Below are 17,444 nucleotides of genomic sequence, written 5' to 3' on the forward strand. Positions count from 1 at the left end.
AAATGTGAAGAGGTTTGGGATGGGAAACAGTTCAGGAGGGGACACAGCTGGAACAGCTGGTTCAAACTGGTCAATAGGATATCCCATGACACCTGGAACAATATGGCTGAGTCATCCTCCCTGATATGTTTAAAATACATGTAAATTTGGCATTTAGGGAGAAGGTTTCATGTTGGATTTGGCTTTGTTAGGTTTATAATTGAACTTAGTGATCTTAAAGGTATTTTCCAAACTAAATTATTCTATGGTTATATGAATTCATGCCTGGCAATAAAAGTTCAAGCAAAGGATTAGGAAGGCTTTGACATTTACCTTCTCAAGTAACAATTAAGTGTGCTGAGTCCCTTCCTTCCAGTGAGTCTTTCCAGTGGATACCTGTCTGCCCATGAGAAGTAGTGAAATAATCCCTCTTCTTGTTTTGCTCGCATGCACTACTTCTACTTTTCCTATTATATTGTCTTCCTCTTGATCCTTTTCACCTTCCTCTTATTTATCTTCACAGCCCAAAGAGAGGGGAATGTGTGAAAGGCAGAAGACTCACCATGGTTCTTTTTAGCACTCAAAGGGAAGCTTGAGGAGTTCAAGGTAAGGGCTGCAATTGGGAATGGCAATGCACAACACTTAGACCAGATATTGCTGAAAAGTAGAATGACTGCAGGGGAGTATTTCTTGTAAAGTGGTGAAGAGAGGAGTAGAGAACCTTCACAGTCTGTGTGAAATGTCTACTTTTTGCCAGCATTGAGATGATATTACTTTGATTTTGTTATGAGGAATTTCTGTTGTTGTTGTTGTTGATGATGTAACTGTAGCTTACAAAAATTTTCTGATAAATGTATGTTCTAACAGAAGTTCTTAAATGTGTGCTCACAGTGGTCAGGGTGGAAATATGGTATTTATGTGGCCAGATTTTGATAGTAACACATGGTGCTGGCATGGACACACCTGGTGCAAACTCTCTCCAATTAGCCCACTGTAAGGACATGGCTGTACCTGCCCAGCTGATATGGCGGCACCTCTGGGAAACCTTATTTGAGAAAGGACAAAACACTGCTTGACAGAGAAGTGTGAGACAAAAAATGTGAGAGCAGCAGAGCTGCAGACACCAAGGCCTGACAAGAAGGAATAGCGACCCAGTCCCCAGGGCCCAGATTTCCCTGCAGCTGGTGGTGGAGCAGTGTGTTCCACATTGTAGGTTCTGAAGCACTGCAGGTGCTGCTCTGCTGCAGCAGAGGAACACATTCTCAAGGAACAAGCAGGCCAGAGAGTGACTGCAGGAGCAGGTACCTGGCAGGAGAGCTGAGCTGTGTCACCAAAGTCTTTTAAGAAATGGGAAGAAGGGGAATGGATGGTAACAAGATTTAGACAAGTGTATAGGTCCTTTAAATCTTAAGATACCATTGTCAAAAAGGAGATTAAGCCAGATACTAAATCTTAAATTGCCATTGTCAGCAGAACAAACAATGCAGTACAGTTCTAAGCCACATAAAATATAGAAATTAATAGCATTACATTAATTGGTAGAACCTTTTTCTTGGTACTAAGTGCCATAAGGAATTTTTATGTTGCTTTGAGGTGAATGTAGCTAGCATAAATAGCTATTGAACAGGACATGAATTAATATATTATAATAGTTTATAATTGCTGGCACACACGAAACACGCATTAATGTTTAACAGACACCAGAAATCATGGGTTCTGCTGACTGTGTTTCATGAAAGCTTATGCACAAAGTGATTATATCATGAAGTGTCCTTTTTCTTCCATTTAGGATCTTCATTGTTCCAGCATCATAAGTACTTCTTAGGAGTAAATATTGATAATTTCTCAAGCACAGTAAATAAAGTTTTAGGTTGATTATTATGAGTCATAAAGTCTTTTTGATAAGGATGCTGAAGTAGGTATTATTTTCTTTTGTCTCGTGTTTTCTTTTTAGAGATGTTGCTACTCTCCAGAAGTTTTTGTTTCTTTATTTTAAAACAAGGAAAGAGGACCAGAAATAAAAGACCAGAATTAATTTCACAAAGTTTTGAAAATTACACCCTTTTGGTTAGCAATAAGCAGACCAGTAAAATAGCATCAAATGGAGCCTACAATAACTAAATTGCTTTAGTAGTAGTTTACCAGCAGTGATTAAAGATGGAAAAGACAATTTCTTTTATAAATCTAATAAAAAAAGTACTCTTTTTATTCTAATATAAAGATTTTAGATAAACTCTACTGACCCATTGTTAATAAGCATGTACTTCTGAACCTTGTACTATTATAGGACACAGATATGATACATATGCAAATAAATTCCCGAGTCAGGGAAAAAAAAGACAAACCAATCTTTTGATGGAATGTGGAAGAGATTGTGAACGGGCAGCCAATGAATCTGAATCGGGAATGTCGAAGTTGTCACTTCTATGACATCAGTAACAGAATCTCATCTGCTGTCATGAAGACCAGACTGACATAATATTTCAGCTTTCTGGAGAAAAAAATTTGTTTAATCTGTGTTTGATTTGGTGAGAAACTGCTTTGCAATGAATGAGAACAACTGGATACTGTGACAGGAGGAGTAGTTAATTTGTTGGTGAAACATGAAAACGTACAATCAATGAAGAAAATGTGAATAATGGTGAACAGTTTGGTCAAATTCATCACAGTACAAAGAAAAGTTGGATAGGACTAGGTTCTTTAGAATAGCATTATTTAAACTGCTTTATAAGAGGGCAAACTAGTTTAATGCTTCATTCCCTACATGATCCTCTATAAACATGCAATTAATGTTCGTATTAACAAATTGTATGAAGAACCTCTTAATGTAGGTCATGGTTATGGACCCTTCTGAACTGTAAATTTTCTATGCTAGCAATCATGTCCATTTTTTTTACTCATCGTAGAAACAGAAAGTTTAATATGAGAGTGAAGCCACTTCAAAACTCACCTTAATTTCAGTTGGGATTGCTTCCAGTTTAGGGGTTCAATGAACTTTTGCTTTGAATTTGGCTTCCACCTTTGAAGTCCTGCCACTTAGTCACTTCTTAAATGTCTAAATACAAAGGAGACAGAGATATTTATTTCCTTTTGTTTCTGAGGGGCTACATTTCTGGAACTGGCCCTGAACTAATGGACATAGAAGGAGTTGTAGGCACTCTGTCTTACTGTTAAAGCTGTGTTTTCTAATATACTTGACAATCTGCTCATAAAAATACTTTCTGCCTCATGAAAGTTTTAAATTGCTGAGTCTGAGATAAACCTATATATTATGTTTTTTTTAAATGACTGAAATTGATTTGAGTACTGGGTTATTGTAAACAATTTGTTTATATTGGATTATCTGTATCTATGTAAGTATATATTGCTTTCAATCCTGTCCCCCATGACTTCCTGTTACAGTATAAAGTTTTTAAAATTTCTTTAAGTAGCTTAACCTTTGAATTTTGTCCTTTGTATTCTCATTCCCTCGCTTTTGCTTCTCCTATTCTGCAAAGAAAAAAAAAAGGAAAAAAGTCAGGCAGCTGAGAAAACTGCTTTTCTAAAACAGTAAAAAATATACACCTCCTCTAGGTAAGCCTCCTTATACTAAAGATGTATTTTCTTAAAGGCAGTTTTGATCTCCTCTTAAAAAAATTAATTTAGCTATGTATATTGCACTATGTTTATTGCTTTCCTTCCCATGTGGTACCTGTAACAATATTGTCAGGATGTGACTTGGGTTTACCAGTTTTAATATATTTAGTTTCTTTTAGAAATAGAATTTAGGAGGAGAGACAAGGCAGGCTTAAAACTAAAAAGGGTATAAGAAGAAATTTATTAATAACACAAAAAGAATTCAGAATATAAGATTCCTAGATTGTTCCCTCTTCCCCCTTCCTTCATTCCACATTTCTTAATAACAACCTACAGAAAGCACTTCAGTCAGTTATCTACTTAAATAATCATTTCACTTCAGTTTAGAGAGAAAAGTTCCTTTTTTGGTTTAGGCTTAAGGGGTGTTTTCACTTTCACAGTCTGCATCTGCCTGGACCTACAAAATTATGAATTTCCTCCCATTTCCATAGTCCTTCCAGAGCTGTGCTATGGGTCATGTTACACACTTGGGGTACCACTTTTAAAGGCAGGCTGCTGAAAGAACAAAATTCTCTTCATCTCTTTTTCTATTAAATGTCTCTGTCCATATTTGCAGTCCTAAAACAGAGAGCCCCATTTCCTCATAGCAAAAAGATCTTGTTTTCGAGCACTGTAACCTCCCCAAGTATATTTCACAGTTTAAAGGAATTTTGGTGTAGTCACAGTTTCCTTATAGCCCACAAAAAAGGGTTTCAGCTCCTTAAGAGTGGCAACTTTACAATCTCTTCCCATCTGGAAACTTAGCTTTCATTTCACTGACTTCAGTAGAGTTCCTCTTCATTCCTCTCATTCTGGGGAGCTTGGGAGATCTAGAGTTCTATCCAGGCATTAAAAGGGTTAAAGTTGCATCCAGGATGTGAAGAAGCTGGGCCAGGCTGTTGCTGTAAAAACTCTGAGCCACACGGTAGCCGAGCAGGAGCTGAGCCGAGCTGAGCTGAGCCGGGATCTGCACAGAGCCAGGGGCCACATGGGGCCCTGCCAGGGCCGAGCCTGAGCCGGGCTGAGCCGGGCTTAGCTGAAACTGAGCCGAGCTGGGACTGGGACTGGGACTGGGACTGGGACTGGGACTGGGACTGGGATTGGGGGGGGCGGGAGCCGGGCCAGGTCCCTGTCTCACTGGGGCCGGGGCTGAGGCTGAGGCCAAACCCGGAGCCGGGTCAAGGCCCCGGCCAGAGGTCACCTCACCTCCAAGGAGGCCGTAAACCAAAAGAGGGCTAGTTAACTTTATCCATGTGATTTGTGAAAATGAAAAACTTTTCAATTGGTTATCCGAGCTGTCCACTACTAAATCAGCTCTCTGACTGGTCCCCGCAGCTCACAGGGGAAGCTCCCAGGGATGGGACAGCCCCTCCTGTTTCCAGCCTCGGGCTGCTTCCCTCAGGCGGCTCCACCCTCCCCCCTTCCACGTGAAACTAGTACAGATACAGTATTATGGATGTCAGTGATTAGAAAATATGACGGGGACAAAGAAAATGGGAAGATGTCAGGGAAGTGACTGCCTTTCAGGTTCACAGGTTGAGCCCTAGTTCCAGGTTGCGCTAGGCAGGAAATAATCTAACTTATTCTTCATTGTAAAGACAAAGAAACTAAGACCTTGCACAATATTTCATCATTCATTGATGCAATGATAGGAATGCTCTTAGAGTGCCTTTTATTTTTAAATGAGATCATCAGTCCATAAGCACGATTTGTCAGGACAAGGGATGCACTAGTCTTGGCACACTTCTTGCACGTTTCCAAATAGTTTTGAACATGTTTTCTCCAAGTAACTTTTTGCTTGCTTGCTTTTGGTTTTATTTTAGAAATTGCCGCATTTTAGAATGTGAAGTATTGGAAATCTCATACTTGGGGTATTACAGGTGTTTCAGGTATTAAACAAATTACATGTGATTAAAAAAAATAAATTAGAGAGTTTAATTAAAACAAATCCACATTTTAGCTGCTAGGAAGTCTCTGTAGAGAGAATATTATATTGACATTTCATTATCAAATTTTCATGGTACACTCCAATCTATTTTAGATTTTTATTTGCATCTTAATTTTTTCTTTGTTTTATTTTTGCATTCTTCCATTAGATGCTTTTTTTAGGGGGGAAGGGGAAAGATGTTACTTTTTCTCTATAACCTGCTTCTCAATTTCTTACAAGTTTAATGTAAACCCAGTAGCATATTGATACTACAGAAACTTTTAGATCTCTGAGGCTGAAGATCGTCAATTTACCCCAGGACCTGAATCATGAAATTACTGATTAAATGCTAACACAGGACATATATTAGAAATTTAGAAAACATAACTTGAAACTTATGTTGGTTATACTACTTGGTAAAGACAGGATGAGTCCAAATTTTAACATTCTTTTTTCTCTAAAAAGAGAAACAAGTTATAGTGGTAGCCATCTGTTATGTTGAAGGTAAAATCAAGTAGCAACAACAAGAATAAATTGATATTTGTTTTACTAACAGATCAAATGTACATTTCAATATGCCTCCTCAATAATTTTGTGAGTCAAGGTAGAACGTAAATTCTAAGCTACACTATGGAAATTATCTCTGTTTGGGCCTTTACAAACCAGATTCTCATTTAAGCTCTGTCCTTGTACATGAGTGTCTTTTCTGACTCTGTGAAAGCAGCAAAAGAATTTTAATATAATAGGCGCACAATGCATGGTGGTGGATTGACTCTGGCCATGAGTTGCCCACCAGGACATTCTATCACTCTCCTCTTAGGAGGGCAGGGAGATTGCTCTGTAATCACAAATACTCACTCCACCCTATCCCTTCTTCATCCCTAGCCTTCCTCTTAGCTATTATTGTTGAGTCAAAGCCTTGTGGTATGGAATATTCCTAATATCCATGTGGTCAGTTTTAGTCATCTGTCTTGGCTATGTCCCCTCCTAAGTTCTTGTCCATCCTAGACTACTGACCCTTTGAGGATGAGGAGATTTTTAGTGAGACATTGTTGATACTGTGCCAATGTTGCTCAGCAGCAGCCAGAACACTGGTGTGTTATCAAAACCTTTCCAGCTACCAATGTGCAGCACAGCAGTATGAGAGCTGCTGTGAGGAAAATTGGCTTTATCCCGGCCAGAGCCAACACATGCACAGATAAAAAGAATGTCTGTAGCCTGTTACACATTCACATTTTTTTATGAAACTTGCTTAAACCTACTTGAACAAGAAAAACTGAGGAAACATGTCCTGATTGATAGTTGTCCCATCCTTTGGTGTTCCATTTATGTTTATACACCTAAAACCTTCTTTTATTGACCAACATGGTAGAGTTTTTTGAGTATGATATATTTTTTAAACTTTTCTAGAGAATGCAATTCACTGTTCCCTCAAAAAAGATGAGAAGTCTTGAGCTATTTGGCCTTCTTGTTACCAATTTAACTTGCAGTTTTCTGTTAACTAATATTAGCAGAAATGGTACAAACTTTAAACTTGGTTGTCGCAGATTATGGGGTGCTGCCAATTACAGTCTCAGTTTTATGTAAGTTTCTTACATCTGTAAGAAAATCTCAATGGGATTTTATTGTGAAATTTCTAAAACTCAAATGGAAAAGAAATATCTTGGTTGAAACTTTCCAGGTTGCTTAAGATGGTACAGTTGATGCTGGGCAAAAAGAGTGAGGCATTCTTTACTGTACCTGTGTCTCTGCCTCACAGATACTCCTTTGCTTCAGCTGTAAGAAGTTGTCTGATACTAGGTGGAACTGTAAATTAGTCTAGGTTTTTATCTGTTTTGTTTATCAATCAAGTCAGCTGTTTGCTGTGACTGCTGCTCCCTCCTTCAGGAATGTTTCCTGTTCAGAGTAAGAAATAAATTGTGTTGTGTGTACATGTATTGTATTTTGAAATCCTGATAGTTTTAATTACTTAAATAGATATTCATTAAGTCAGACAATTGCAAAATAGTGGGCAGCATTTGTTTACTTAAGTAGAGGTACACAAGATTTTTTGAAATGACCTAGAGTCACCTTATAGTTACCCCTGACCTGAATTATCACTACAATTAATGTTCACACAATAAATTACTTTAACCACCCACAGGTCAGATAATGGTTCACTTTACTCTCTATTCAATTCTTCTTGCACATCAGTAATGTAATAATGACTATTATTTTAAAAGCTTTAAAATACTTTTATGGAAAGCAAATGGGGGAAAACAATACAAAAGCTAGCAGCCATTTGCCACATCTATTTCCCAAACCTACTTAAAAATAGAGACGATTTTGGAAAAATCTTTCATATCAGAGCTTGGGCTCTGGATGTATAAGATTATTTTTCAACAATATAAGGTGCATAAGTGCCTTTTCATTGCATGAAGAAAGCATGCCTGCTGGCAAATGAATCATATTATAAAAATTGATTGTATCCCAAAAGGGAAAAATGTTATTGAAGATCCAATGGCCTGGGATGATACACCATTGATCATTGTAAGAAATACTTCCAGAAACTGTTTTTAATCTTTCCGCCAGAGCATTAGCAATTATTCTTTAGCCCATGGTGAGTAATGACTTGAGTTTCCCAGTTTCCCAATCGATAAAACATTTACCCTACTGCTACAAATGTGCTCTTCGCTTAGACAAGCAGAATTTTTCTTCCAATTACTCTTTTTTTTAGAGTGACCTCATAAAATGTTTTTGAACATATTTCAAGGTTTTTTGAGGAAAAGGAACAATACTTTCACTTCCATGTACTTTACCTCCCTTTTTTCATTCTGTTTTGAGAAATAAATCATTAACTTGCACAGGATTCTGGCTCTTCTTGGTTTGATTAATGGATGCTCCATCCTATTTCCTCAAAATTTGAAGTAATGGATATAACTAAACTGTCACTTATGTTTTTAGCTTAAAAAAGAAAAGTTACGCAAAAAGATAATTACTTCCTTCCAAAATAATTTCATATTTCTTAAAGAAATGTGAAAGTTGCCTTCACTTCATCCTACTCTATGTATACATACAAAATAAAAAATATGTAGTATTGTGGCTAATGGAGAACAATCATGAAGCACAATGGTAACTGGCTAATTAATAACTTTGCAACAAATCAAATCTGTTTAGCTATAAAGATAGATGCTTCTAAATACTTTTTGTTGATTGAAAAGTTAATGTTGAATCAAGTTTTTCTTCCCCTGTGATTGCATATTATCTCTCTGTATGAAACATACACAATGCATCTAATGTAAAAAGTTCATAGCCATTATTTCATATTCTATGTGCCCTCTGCTTGTAACAAATTGTATTTTACTTCATTTATTAGGATTTTCAACTCTCACATTGTACACTGAACTCCGGACCTTAAAAGAATCTAGTTACTTATGTGCTTCATTTGGATTTAATGGAGAGATGAAATTTAAAACCATAAACCTCCCTGGTAAAAGGGAGGTAAACAAATAATCCACACTGTGAATACTCTGGGAGTTGTGTTTGTTCTTAACTGGAGCAAATAGCAAGAGGAGACTTGAGGGAAGAGTTGGAGGATGAAAGGTAAACAGATCGTACAGATATTGGCAATTCAAAATAGAAATCCAAATGCTTGGCTATAGTGGGGCAGAGTAGATTCTATAGGCTTCATAAATTTAGATTGTCTGGAGGTTTTCTCCAAGAAATTAAGATTACATAAGTCATGTTCCTTGCAGAAAAAGTAGACTACTGATTTATGATTTTACATATAGAGACAGAAAAATAATAGCAAGCACTTTAAACAAACAGTTGGTCAGAACTAAAATCTGGGGTAAAGTGACTTAGGAGAGTAGGAAAGATGGACTGGAACTGCAAATGTCTCTCCCGCTCACCATTCTCAAATTTTCATTTGCTAAACTGGGACAGGAACAGAGAGTGTAGTAACCATACCCTTACTGCTGGAAACCAGTCAGCCAATATTTCAGAAATATCCCTTCTATAAATTACCTGTGTAAGAAAGAAGAAACTGCATGTATTTAGCACAAGTGGGACAATCTGCAGTATTTTATCATTCACATCTTACTATTGTTACTTTTATTTACATCAAAATTGAAGGGCTGATGCTTCACACTAGGGATCTGATGTATTTTCTTAGAAAAAGCAGTAAAATTACAAAAAGCAAAAAGTATAAAACCACATTGTGATCCAAAATATAATATTAAAGGTTGAACAATCTGTAAATCTTTTTCTAGAGCAATCATCTGGTTCCATGGTAAAAATTAACTTATTATGATTTGTGCTGATTTAATAAGCAGTAATCTTGCCAAGTCCCACAGCAGCAGAATTGCCTGTGAGTTAAGATATGAAGTTAGGATGTTTCATAGCTTGTGCTGAAGTATGATTGTTTTTCCTGGTTGCCATGAGTCCTGGGACTCCAGAAGGAGTTCAGGGCTGCTCACCTAGTCTTGTTCCTTGTGCTTTGATTAGTCTGGTGATGGATGGACACTCTGCACACCAGCTCCCTGGATCAATATAATGTGTATAATTCTAAAGATAGCTCTTCATGCCATTCCTTTATCTACCTTACTGAATCTCATATTCTAGGCTTCTAAGCTGTGGCTGTGAAATTGAGATGCTAGGAACCTGTTTTTAAAATGCTAATGCCTGTGGTCCCTATTATTCTCACAGCTAGCACGCTAATCTATCTTTGCAACATTTCCAGCAGAGGAATTTTGTTTATTAGATTTAGTCTAGAAATTAATGTTGTCCAGTGATGTCCTGTGCAATGGTGCAAGTTTTCTAAGTCTACCATGCTGCTCTTTTCTGTCATTCTTTGATATCAGCTGGCTAATAAACAGCTGTTAACTCACTGCCCACCCATGCATTGGTGGGATGGGAAAACAATTGGACAAAGGCAAACCCCATGGTTTGAGACAACTGAATTTTAACAATTGAATTAAAACTGCTACTACAACAAATAGAAATAATAAAATTTAAAAATTAAAAAGAGAGAGGAATAATAGTACCCACGAGAAAGAAGTGTCAATTGCTCGGCACCTGCTGAACGATTCCCACCATGTCTCCCAGCAATGATCAGTACCCCAGCTTATATACTGGGCATGATCTTCTGTGGAATGGAATGTCCCTTTGGCCAGTTTGGGTAACCATCCTGGCTGAGCTTCCTCCTGGTTTCTTGTGCACTTGCTGGCTGGCAGAGCATGGGGAACTGAAAAGTCCTTATACTACTGAGCATCAACTAAAGTATCAAGGTTTTATCAACAATATTTTTGTCCTTAATCCAAATAAAGCTCTGTAGCAGGTAGTAGAAAGAAAATTAACTCCATCCCAGCTTAAACCAGGACATTCTATACCCCTTAATGGCAATACACATAGCAGGGAGACTGAAGGTTCTACTGAGATATTATTTTAACTGAATTAATAAATCAAAATAATGTTTGGATATGGAGTTCTTTGAATTTTGGTTTGAGGTACTTTTGTTGGGATTTTTGCATGTTTTTCTTACATGACAAGAATGTGCTCCTATCATACAAAAGTATAGGTAGCCCTATAAGTAAAGAATCTTAATTTTATTTTCCTTTGTGTTTTAAGCTGTACCAGTATCATTATTTGTAGTTATGTAATGTGGTGTCATTAGCTCCAGCTGGAGAATGTGGTAGTGTTCAAAGTTTGTATTTCAAAATTCAGAGAAAGCTTCTATTAATGCTGATAAATTTCCTGAGCAAATCATACCAATGGGAAGTTTTATTTGGTATAAGCCAAGGTCAAATGTTGCTTTGTTGCTCTTTGCATCTACTTGTATTGACTCAGAATACATACCAGTAAAGGATATGTGTCAGCATTTGTTCTCATTTCTTGTTGCCCTGAGGAATGAATTTAGTCCCAAAGGGTCTTCAGAATGATGGGAATGTACTGAGCTACCTATTCCACAATGAAAAACAGACAATGCTTGGAAGCAGCCACATATTTTGGCTGATTCAGAAGATATCCTGAAGTGTGGCTTCTTCAAAATGAAGAATTTAATGTTTTTTCATTGGTTTTATTTTTTTTTTTTAAATGTAGATGAGTATGAAGATATGTGATACAAAATTTCTATAGAGGTGTAAATGGATAACTAGAACTGGAGCTCCTGAGAACAATATATCCAGTCTAAATAATTTTATTCATTTGAAGAAGGTTTGTAAAGCCAACCATCTGCTTAGAGAGGCAAAATCTGTTTTCATGGAAGAATACCTCACTATTACTCTCAAGTGATAAATAAAGATATAAGAATATACTCTGATTTGTGAAACATAGTTCTGGCCTCCATTTAGCTTTTGCTGCAGTGGTAATAGCCTTAGTGAGGCCGAGGTCTGGATCTTACGCTTCAGCAAAGTCCCTGTGAAGTAACTGACCAGAAAAGTTCCAATTAAAAGATTTGGCTGCAGGGCTGGATAGTCATGTAGCATCTCCCAGAAGCACAGCTGCTGTTGGCAGGTCTGCAGGGCCTGACTCAGTATCATCTTTCTATTTCAACCTAAGCTATAAAATATTTCCTTGTATTTTCTTCCAAAATGTCATTGCAGGTAGGAATTTGGACACTGTGAGTACCATCAGTGGAGATGTTGGAACCCAAATGGTCTAGAAAAGTCAAAAAACTGGCCTTTAGATGGCAGTGTGTACCTGTTGAATAGGAATTATGTCACGGGGTAAATCTGTGGAGCAGAGACAATTTTCTAAGGTGGAACTGTGACAAGGTTATATTCTTGGACTAAAATGAAGTGGAGATCCCACCTAAGATTCCACCTTATCAGAATTTCATTGTTGTCTGGCTGCCTCTGCTTAAAATTTAGTAAACAAGCAGGAGGAAATTTGTATGCTTATGTTTTTTTCTTCTTAGTTTGAAGAACATATATTGAAACTTTTTATTTGGATTTAGAAGAGAAAATCTAGGTTAATAGTTGCTTGTGATACATTCCTACCTCTCCCTACTCTTTCATGCAAAGATGCTGCAAAGGGTTCAAGTAAGTTAATATTATAGTTACACTGTGATGTATAAACCAGATATAATTCACTAAATTTCACCTTTGGACAGACAAAGCCATCCAGGAGGGAGATTCATAAATACATATAAACCCAGGGATTTTCATGTGCACTTAGCAGCAACATACTTAGTCTAATATATAATCTCTTTGTGCTTTTGAGAAGGAGAGAAGAAGAGCTAATTTTTTGTGTCTTCAAAGAGTCATTGGGGCTGTCACTTTTAATATACACTGTATTTGTGCTGTACATAAATCTACAATCTATTTTTTTTTTTAGTTTTCTGTTGTACTACATTCATATTGTAAAGGCCATTTGTTTTTTTGAACAGCTGAAGTTTTGTTGCATTTTGTTGCATTTGTATTTTCATTAACAATGGACACATCAACAGTGGAGGTAAGATCTGCACAGAAATAAAATTCCTCAGTAAACTTCACCTTTTATGTAAGGCATATACATTTTTCTAAGTGAGTTTCTATGAAGTCTGTGGTGGAATTCTTGAATATTTAGGAGAAATTTCTCATCTGTCTCTAAATAAAAATGAATAGATATTTAGAATTCTATTTTAAACATATCAACTTTTACAAGTGTAGCTTTAAGTGTACATAGTATATATAAATTCCACTCTAAATTATGAGATTCTCAGGGTTAAAAAGTGTAATTTATTTCTAAACAATCTTTGGAATGCCTATACCCCAGATAGGAATTTCTAGTCCTGCTTATCAAAGAATACTCCAAGAACTGCTGATGTGTCCAAAAACAGTAACTTAATCCAAATTATTGACAAATACATGGGAATTCATGATTGTACAAATGTTTATCATGGGTAATCTTAAAACTCACCAACAGCTAGCAGATAACATCAGCAGATAAAGACTCACATTGCCCCATTCTTTCCTTGAACTTTATCTTTGTTCAAATAAAAGAAACTACATTGCTTACAAATACTTTATACCTATGTCATGTGGCTGTGATGATCTAAGGATTACTGATACCATGTAAGATGTACAGACCAATTTGCACAAGACATGCTATTCCAAATTCAATCATTATTCAACTCAAGATTATTTGTGGGCAAATATATTTACTTAAATACAAATTTGACTTTTACACTGACCAGAAAAAAAAAAAATTATATTCCTGTTTTAGTTCATTTGAATAGTGAAAACCTCATTGGTGAAGGATTAATCATTAAATGACTCAGGGGTTTATCTTACTCTCACAAACACTAAGAAAAACATTGATGAATTTAGGAAATCCTTATGCAACTTTATACTTTTTTAAATTAGGCAATCTATTTGGATTTATTAATAATAAATTTCAGGGTAGTGTCCTGTAATATGATGTAATGGAAACCAGAATTTACAACCCCTTAACATTTTCAGTATATAATTAAAGTCTCCCTAGACTTCTCTTTGCTATCTGACAGTCTACCTTGGGTATTTACCTACTATGTGAGTCTTTGGAAGTGGATGTGTTTTTATCATAGCCATGTGAAAAATAAGTAGCAGTACAGTAGCATAATTGTAATGCACCTGCTATATAGCAAGATAAAGAAATGCTTAGAATCTCAGGAAAGGAATTAATATTTTCTATGGCAGCAAGTGAGAATCAGATGTGTTCTTTTTCCTAGTGTTAGGCTTCAGTTCAAGAATTCCTCATGTAGCTGTCCTGCAACACCACAAGTAAGATTAAAGTATTATAAATGTATCTAGTTCAAAAGACTTACCCTCCAGTTCTGTTTAGGGCAATTTTACAGAACAGGGGTTAAACCATGACTCAAAACCCTGAGTGGCCTACATGGTAGTCTAAATCTGAATTCACTCTTCTAGTACAAGTGTTTTTGGAAAGTTGCATTTAGCTTCTGTCAGAATCCTTCTTTAAAGGTTAAAGTTCATACTATGTATTTTGTTTGTGTTTAGTTTTTGGTTTTGGTTTTTCTGGCTAGTGATGATTATTATTATTAGTTTATCACTGATGTAATCTGTTCTAAATTGATGTAGTAACAGTACATGTGGTTGCTTCTTCCTCTGCACAAAATCTTAATTGAACATTGTAGCAGCTCTGTCTCGTTCCACTGTGGGGAACTAAGAGGAGTTATTTTAAAAACTGATGGTTAGGAACGAAATTAAGTCAAATGAGACAAATGTTGCATCTGAGAAATATTTATTGGTAACGAAAGAAAACAAAATAAAAAGGAATTGCCCACTGAAGATGTCTAGAGAAGACGGAGCAAGAGGGACAGAGCAGACAGAGGGAAAAGAGAGGCAGAGAGCCGGTGGAGTTTGGGCAATGCTGTCGGTGTCCCGAGGGGATCGGGCTGGGCTCACTGCCAGCCTGGGAACAGCTCCTGGCAGCTGGGAATGGACACGGGATGAGGGGATTGGGCAGGGAATGGACACGGTGAGGGGATCGGGCAGGGAATGGACACGGTGAGGGGATCGGGCAGCTAGGAATGCACACGGTGAGGGGATTGGGCAGGGAATGGACACGGTGAGGGGATCAGGGAATGGACACGGTGAGGGGATTGGGCAGGGAATGGACACGGTGAGGGGATCAGGGAATGGACACGGTGAGGGGATCAGGGAATGGACACGGTGAGGGGATCAGGGAATGGACATGGTGAGGGGATCAGGGAATGGACAAGGTGAGGGGATCAGGGAATGCACACGGTGAGGGGATCAGGGAATGGACACGGTGAGGGGATCGGGCAGGGAATGCACACGGTGAGGGGATCAGGGAATGCACACAGTGGGGATCGGGCAGCAGGCCCGGAGCCCGGACAGGGCCGTGGCGTGGAGGGCCCTGGGCCCGCTCGGGCAGTGGGTCACAGGGGTCAGGCTGGGATGTTGGACCAGGGCAGGCGCTGGTCAGACACAGGGAGGGCGAGCAAGGCCAGAGAGGGCAGGAGAGACAAAGGCAGGCTGGGACCAGGGCTGAAGGGGCAAAACAGGCTAGAGGCAGGGCTAGAAGCAGACCCCAGTATGCTAGCACCAAATCAAAACCACAAAACTCAAAAAACCTTGACACAAAAGCAAGTCTCAGAAAAGCTCTCCGAGTCACCAAACTGCAAAAGCAAAGGCACATTCTCAAAAATGCCCCAAGTGAAAAACCCACATTCAAAAAGCAAGTTTCGAAAAGCTGTCCAGGCTTGTTCACACAGTTGCTTTTTATGCCCCTGACTCCTTCCAAAGCTTGCCAAAGTCCAAAATCCTCACAGAGAGAAGGTTTATTCCTGCTGGCTCCTCCATGTGGCACACATGCACCCTCCTCCACATGCTTCCAACAACCATTGATGGAATGAATCTAAACTAAACTGGCTCCTCCTCACAAGATCCCTCTGAGTAAATGCAAAATGATAAAGTGCATTTGATTTGGCCAATAGTTATATTTTTCAGTAGCATCTTTGACATAGTCTTTAAAATGTCCCAGTAATGAGCCAAACTGTAAAAGTTTTGACTAATTAATCCCAAAAATACCTGAAAACCCCAACACCTCTCTGACATTCAAATAACATCATGTTATTGACACTTGAACTTCATCTGTATGCTTACTGCAATTTTGTATAAGTCTACCCTACAACACTTGTAAACAAGTAGAGCTTCTGGCAGTATAATTGGTTTTGAGAAGTTTAAGTGAAAAAAGCTCTGCAGAGGGCTCTGAAATTCAGAATATGGTCTGATTAATTTAGGTCTTACTAAACAATAATTACATATTAGATTTTAAAGTCCTGTGTCTTTTCCTGTTTCTCTGAAACAATTCACACATTCCACAAACTTAAATACAGATCTTTGCTAATTGCCATGCAAACACACATTCTTGGCTTAGGGACACACAACCATTCTACAGGCTCTGTAGGAAGGAGAAAAGTGTGTAATTTGAAAGTAAGTATTCTATTACTTTTCATTGATGGCAATTAGTCCTCATGGAGTACCTCCTGTTTCAGTGTGAATCCAGACAGAAACAAGCACAACAAAGGGAACTAAGCTAAGAAGGCAATTAGCCACAATTTACTGGCAGCTAATGTGGTATTAGCTCCTAATCTTTGGGGTTCTTTTAGAGTGTGATCCAGCTGGTATCTGGAAAGCTGCTTTTGATATCCATGATGTATATGGCAGACATCTTGCTTGCTGCTATTCTAGGGAATTGAGTTTAACTCTTCTCACCATGATTTTTAACCATGTTGCAAATTGCTGCTGCTACAATGCATTGGCTAGATATAAGAGAAGGACTGTGCTGGTGGAGAAATATTTCCTTCTGCAAGTTTACACATTTCAGTACAGAGGAGCTCCAGACAGCTTCTGAGGGAGAAAATCACCACAAACCTCTTGATGAAGATTTTGGATCTTCCCTGTTTCTGAAATATGTTCCAATCAAGTGCATATGGAATGGATCAGCTCTTTGTTTTTCCAGAACTAAAAGTGCCTAGACTCATCTTTTATCTTCAATATTTGCATTAATGTTGTTTCATCTAAGAAACAACAGGTCACACAAATTTTGAGGGAGTCAGAAGCAATTAAAAGTGTAGTTAAAATATATCTTTGGAATTCTCATTAAGCATAGTGCCTCTCCTGGTGTAAGTGCAAGTAGTCCTGACTCGTACAACCACCATCATAATAAGTAAAACACTGGTTAGAGTGAGGACAGCCCAAAGCAAACTTAATCCTTGAAGGGACTAGCTTCCTTCAGGTGAATTTCACCACATTCTTTGAGTACACAAGGACCCCCAGACTATACAAGTGTCTATTTGCTCGTATCTAGACATCATAACTTTAATGAACTCTTGCTGAGTTGCAGATTTCTCTTGTTTCTAATGATTACTATGTTCTGGCCCTCACTCAAAGTAACCAGTAGCCTCAAGGAAATGGTATTTTGTAAAACAGGTGTC

The sequence above is a fragment of the Erithacus rubecula genome (assembly GCF_903797595.1).
Source record: "Erithacus rubecula genome assembly, contig: SUPER_Z_unloc_2, whole genome shotgun sequence".
Taxonomy (NCBI): Eukaryota; Metazoa; Chordata; class Aves; order Passeriformes; family Muscicapidae; genus Erithacus; species Erithacus rubecula.